The following is a 7,022-nucleotide window of genomic DNA, read 5'->3' on the forward strand; positions in this document are numbered from 1 at the left end:
AAAAGAAGAATCCTCGACATATTTTTTAAAGCTCAAGTAGTCTAGATAGAGGGTAGAATTGTAACTCAAAAAGGCACTGGCGTCTCAACAAACAACAATACGAATAAGGACGTTTTCTAAATTTATTCTAAGTCAAAAAAGTTAGGGGGCAAAAAAAAAAAGGCTGAAAATTGCCGGGTTTTTTCAGTAAATAAATTATAGTTTGCAACTATTGGAACTACAAAAATTGATTTTTAACGGAAGTATTTGTTATTTTTTGAATATTTTTTTAAATTCCTTCATTTCTACCCATTTTCCAACAAACGTATATTTTCCACTTTTAAGAAGAAATTCCACAAAACGATCCATTTTGGGTATTTAACTACCCACCTTAGCAAAATTATATAGTATTTTCAATTTCAACTATAGCTATATTGCAAAAATGAACCAGTTGTCCGGGTTATTTTTTTTTACGACATTATTCTCCATAACTTTTTTTGATTTACAATCACAAAAAAAGTAGGTTTGAGTTTATCTTTACAATGCCAATAAATGCTATGGACTTCTTTTTTGAAAAATGAGTACAAAACATTTTGCACAATTTTATTCGCGAATCTCGATTCGTCAATATTTTGACAAGAATAAAAGATTGACTTCTCATCTAGACAAATTTTTTTATGAATATATTTTAGTCATCAAAAAGGGCCCGTAGAGCTGTCTGGACAAATTAAGCCCCTGAAGTCCCATTAAAGAGATATTTGGGTTTCACAGCATACGGTCCAGAGCGCTATCCAAAAGTGTATAAAAGGAGCCTTGCGAGAGTGAAGAGGCCACTTTTGACAACAACAATGAAAGAAACCCATCTCCTTCGTTGCATGACTCTTTTGATTTAGTCTTTTCAACTATTTTTCGACACTTTTAGTCCACTATAGCGCTGATGCCAACACTTTTCGACAATACCTTTTGTGGTAATGTAGAGGGGAAGGCCTGTAGTAACGTCATCCAAGCACCGATGCCCTCAACCCCACAGTCAGCTAGCATTGAGATACAGTGATATACATCCGCAGCAAGTGGCAGGCCTTCCGGCGCCACCTGGACGGAAGCCACAATTGCCACTAAGGGTGGCTACATTATTGATTATGAGAGATCCGACACACATCCATTTTTAGTATTTATTTCGTTGAAATTCCATCGATGATTGATAAATTATATCTCTTTGAAGTTAAAAATAAAAAGTGTTCAGATTTAAATGGACGACACGGTGTTTGCCTTGTACAAATTGCGATTTTGTACGAGTTGTAAATTGTACAAGATGCAACCCAAAAATGAGATAAATGATTTCAAATGAAGGATTTATTAAGTACTTTTGATGAGGATAATGCAATAATTGAATATTTAATCTTGTTCAACTTGTACAATTGTCATATACAAGTTGGGCACAACAAAAACAACCTCAAAGATGATAGGTTGCTTCTTTTAAATATTTAAAAAGTTCCGTAATTTGAGAAATAAAATCCCTTTTTTTCAAAATTGTCTCTCATATGTTAATTTTTGTATTGGCAAAAATAGTAATAAAAATATTCTTTCTCAAATTTTAATATGTAGTGCGTGAACATAAAACAAATCTTGAACAAAATTACGACACGGAGAAGTTCCTTTTTTATTTTTTTACTTCAACTACCCAAATGTTTCCTATCTATGTATATCAATGAACCTTTATTTTGTTTAAAATACTAATATTAGCCCCGATATGGCTACTTTTAAGTGCAATCACTGAGAAAAATTTGTTGATAGATATTGACTATAATTCATCGTTGAACAATACAGATGTAATAATTCATATTCCTTTTTTTTTTTTTAATCCTTCCAGTTTTTTTTTGTGTTAAGAGGCTAAATATGTAATGTGTAAAAAACGGTCTTGTATAAATCTCTATTTTCTATTATATAATTCATACGTATATATGGTATATATAACCCAATATTTCATGGATATATTCGAGTCAATTGTAGGCATTATATTCAAATTTCAAGGATAATTTAAGATAACCAAGAATTTTAACTAATACTTAAGGGCCTTTATTTGATTTGAAAGACTTATAAAATTACCATAAATTTCATTAATTAAAATAGCCAAAATTGATCTTTAAAATTAGTGAACGAGAAAATAATAAAAATTATTTACCTAAAATAGTGACAAAAGTGTCTTAAATCAAATAAAGAATCTAAAAAAATTGAAATTCTTGGATATGAAAAGCCTATATTGACTCGAGTATGACTATGAAATATTATCTTGCATGTACATGTTAAATATCCTTTTCGATGTCTTTGAGAGTTGTAACAAGTACCGGGTGGTCCAAGGAAACTGAACGCTTACAGTTCAATAATTTATGAAGGTTGAGTGATTGAAATTAATTCAAATTTTGATATTATAAAGGATAAACAATTATTTGTCAAAAAAAAAATAATAATAATAAACCTGAGCTCTCTAGCTTACGTACATGTCGAGAAAATGACGCATAAATGTGATCGACGGATTTCCATTCGAGCACTCCAAGCAGTTGGGCGTCTCCAGAATCACATTAAGTCTGAAACGTTGGAGAGGAAGAAGGCTTTTGTCAAAAAGACAAACCATATCCGGAAGAGAATTTAAAAAAACAGCCCAGGGCAATCCCTTCCATTCCATGGAGGGCAATGAAAGAGATCTTTGTGTTTCACAACAGACTGTCCCTAGAACTATCGTTAAGTGGATGGAAAGAGCCTGAAAAGAGTGGATAGGTCAATTTTTAACCCAACAATGACAGAAACCTATGTTCTCCGTTGCAAAACTCTATTGAACTCTTTTTGACACTTTTGGACACCTTTAACCATGACGCCAACCCCTTGAGTATAGATTTTGAGTTACATTTCCAGCCTGCAGTGTGCGTCATCGAAACACTGAGGGCTTCAAAACCACTGTTATTCCGCATTGCGACACCATGACACATACTCGCTGGTCCATTAAAAACTGAACACATATCTATTTATAGTATTTATTTTATTGAAATTATATCTTGTTGAACTTTAAAATTCAAAGTGTTCAGATTTTAATGGACCAGCGAGTATAAGAAAATTTTACAACTGCTAATTTCTACGTCTTAAAATACATTATTTAATTACAATATGGGTCATTCTAATGACCAACTAATCATTGATAATATCATTTCGTTTTGATCTATTAAAATTAATGAATATCATGTTTTTATTTGAAATATAACTGTGGTGATATGAACTATAATATATATCACAAAGTGCTTATATTTTAGTCATTTTGATCGAAACAGACAAAGAATGCGGCATTAATATATAAATCATCCATAAAATTTTCATTTATCATGATCATAGAATCTGTGCAAATCCTTCATTTAAAAATATTAATCACATTTTTAGGTTGAAAAATAACCCTCAATAACATGTTCATTTGCACAAATATTGCGGAAATAATGAAATACAATAATATAGTTATGCTGGAGTCTAAAATTTAAGGTCCAAACTAAATCGTTTTGTGGTATTTCTTCATAAAAGTTGAAAATTGACGTTTGATAAAAAAGGAAGTGAAAAAAAAATGTAAAAAACTAAAGAATTATACAGAAAATGACGGATATTTCGAGTAAACATGAATTTTTATTCATTAAATGAATATGAAAAACAAATTTACAAAAAAAATGTATTTAATCTACGAATCCAATATTTCTATTTTATATATAGAGAGATGAGTAGTAGGCATTTGAACTTTATAATGTAACATAGAATTGTTTTGTGTTGGTCCATGGATTTTTTTCAAAAAAGGTCGATGCTTTATTGAGACAAATAAGATATATGAGATTTGTATTTAGATTGTTTAACACATCTTGTAAAACATACATGTTTTCATTATAATGCAATATGACACAAGCATATCATCTTTTCTGTTAACTATAAAATTGATTGTATAATATAATGTAATCATTAAAAAAACGAAAACCAATGATAATCAATGATGTCAAAAGGGATAGATTTTACCATCATTCAGAACCTAAAATGGGACTGAACCTTCAGGAGTGACTACAGGATTATATATTGGAGAGTGACTTTTTTTTCAAAAAAAAAAAAAATGTAAAAATACAAAGCTGTTCCCAAAAAATTAAAGATTTTGAAAAAAAAAAATGTTTTTTAATTATTATTAATAAAATTTCAAATATAAATTTCTTTTTCATAACCAGAATTAATTTTAAAGATTTTGAAATACTGGAAATGCCACAATAGGTTAATTAAAACAAATAAAAACACACACACAAACATTTATGAAATTTCGAGAACTAAGCTTAATTTCATTTAAAAAGGCAGTATACAGATGGATCTGTATACTGCCTTGCTGGATTTGTCATTAATAGAGGTTCAGCTTTTCTAAATATATATAAACACAAACGATCAAAGATTTTGGCAAATTTATTTTTTCAGTAATAAATTATAAACTGATAGATTTATGTATGAAAATCAATTTCTCTAATGTAACCACCACAAGCACGTTTACAGAAGTCAAATTGCTGAACCCAATTTTCCGCAACTTTTTCAGATGAAGTAACAGATATTGCAGCAATTTCGATATTTTCTCTTCTGAGCTCTTCTAACGTTGCCAGCTTATTGGAGTAGACTAATGGCTTCACATGACTCCAAAGAAAATATTCTAAGGTTGTTAAATCGTACGATTGAGATGGCCAATCAACCGGTGCATTTCTCAATATATAACTCTCACCAAATTTGCTTTGTAATAAATTGATTGTAACATTTGCTGTGCGACCTTGTCATTCAGGTGAAAAAAAATCAGTTCTGATACTGCAATAGCAATTTCCATTGACAATAACGTGGCAATTATCGACATCAACGAAAAAATATGGCCCACTGAGCCCTCTAGCATGAAGTCCTCACCCCTTCTTTTTTCGGGATGCAATGATATCTCCTGAAGCACTTGTGGATTACTGCCTGAGCAATACTGCATGTTTTGTTTATTAACAAAGTCATTTACCAAAAAATGAGCTTCATCACGAAAGATGATTTTGTGCTCGTAATGTTGCTAGGATTGAAAAATTATTTTAATAATAAATTTGAATTATTTACAATCACTGATCAAGTGTATATTGGTCCATGATGAAATGTATACTAATAAAGTTTCTAAATATCAAAAGAAGAAAAGAAATATGCCGTTATTTTTTTCGTAACGTAGAAAAAAAATCTAACGCTACTAAAACCCCTTTATGTACGACGATGGATAAATAATAAATTGCGTTCCCATTCTTTTTTAAAACGGGCATAGGTATTTTTTTTTTTTTTTTTTGTAATGTTCCTTTAATTGGTTTGATGGAGTTGCACTGATTAAGTACAAGTAAACATTATAGTATTACAATTGCTCCATCTAACCTAGGAATCTTTTTTGTGAAATTTATATACATAAAGTATATTTATTTCTCTATAAATCACCAGGGCGTGAACATACACCCATTAAGTTAAAGAGACTAACTCCTGAGCGTGCTGTCCATGAGCCATGGCGATTCCACTAGGTATTTATAACTTATTACTTGTTTTATTAATCAAAATAATAAATTAGGAAATATTCATGGAGTATCAAGTCAGAGGAGGAAATCAACAGCGGACAACAAAAAAGGAGAGTATCATTGAGGGTTTGCTCGAGAGTTATTAGTGTAAGTCCTTGTAGGACTCAAAGAAGAATTGAGAATCGACACCGGAGTAGTTCTAGCCAATATTTCCTTATTATATATGGAGTATGATTGGTAATACTTAGTGAAGCTAATTGTTAGCATTTTGGGCATGTTAAAAAATAGAAAACAATCATCCACATGACCAAACCATGACAATTTGAAGAAAAGTGTTTTGGATGAGAGACGCTTAGCTGTCATTTATTTGGTCTTCTTCAGTCTTTGGACCGCTCCTTTTGACCGTTGGTCTTTCAGATTGTCAGTACTAGGACTAACTAAAGAAGAAGAAATAAACCTGAGTGATGTCCTCAAAAACCGAACTTTAGAAGATTTAGGACTGTTATGAAGGAATGAACTGGACCGGACCGATACTGAGCTAGACGGGACTGCAGTCTTAAGGCCTAAATAAGGACCGGCACAACACTATCAATAATAGTTTGGTAGTTCACCCCTCAGGAATGAATTTACATTCTAGAATAATAAAAACAGCCTTGAGTTTGTCACCTAAAAAAAAACTTATGACTAGCATCACCGGTAATAATCTTTTTTAGTTGATAATACGTAGAGTCAGCTGTCTTATATCTTATATGAGTCAACTCATGAAAACTTAATCAAAACAGCTGATAGAAATATAGGAACATTATATTTATGTTTATTTCAAGAAGGGGATCCTGATTTGAATCAATATTGTGAACAATAACTTTTTTGGATCTCTAAGAAGTAATATTACTTGATGACGTATTCACCAATTGAGAGCAATCTTTTTTGGAGTAATTGATGGAAATTTAAGCTGTTCAACGTCCAATTTTTGGATTGTTTTTAAGGCGTGGCTTTTGATTTCCGGCCGGAACCTCATTGTTGGATTTATTTTCAGATGGAATAAAATTTTCGCTTTGGCTGAAATCAATTATGAGTTAGAGTAGAAATGCTATGAAAAAGTCGGTGATGGTTAAACGTTACTTACGGGTTTGTTTCAGGGGGTGTACTACTCGAAAAAAAGTTTGAGAGCACGAAAAGCGAGATACAAGCAAAAATAAGTACTTTAAAGTATGTGTTTATGACTAAGTCGGTTTCCGTGAAGAACAGAGAGATGACTGTACTCACACAAGCACAAAACTGTAGAAACAGTTGTACTTTGATTAAGAGAAGAGTCAATTACTGGTGATGTAAATGGATTTCTTCTCTTCTTTAAACATTTTCTCTTTGTAAAGTGTTATTTTCATTAACAACGAGAGAGTTATCATGATTTTTATTCTAATAGGGATTTGAACCAACTGTTGAAGCATCCTTAAACTTTCAGCTGTTGTTGTCTTC

The 7,022-nt window shown here is 31.3% G+C and overlaps 1 long non-coding RNA gene across 1 annotated transcript; it reads right to left on the reverse strand.

The window, feature by feature from the left end:
- Nucleotides 1–6,343: 6,343 nt before the first annotated feature.
- On the reverse strand, nt 6,344–6,799 carry LOC121126054 (uncharacterized). Its single transcript, XR_005866807.1, has 2 exons — nt 6,673–6,799; nt 6,344–6,605 (listed from the first exon to the last, which is right to left on the reverse strand). It is a non-coding gene; the product is annotated as an uncharacterized lncRNA (long non-coding RNA).
- Nucleotides 6,800–7,022: the final 223 nt, after the last annotated feature.

The sequence above is a fragment of the Lepeophtheirus salmonis genome, chromosome 11, assembly GCF_016086655.4.
Source record: "Lepeophtheirus salmonis chromosome 11, UVic_Lsal_1.4, whole genome shotgun sequence".
In the NCBI taxonomy this organism is placed as follows: domain Eukaryota; kingdom Metazoa; phylum Arthropoda; class Copepoda; order Siphonostomatoida; family Caligidae; genus Lepeophtheirus; species Lepeophtheirus salmonis.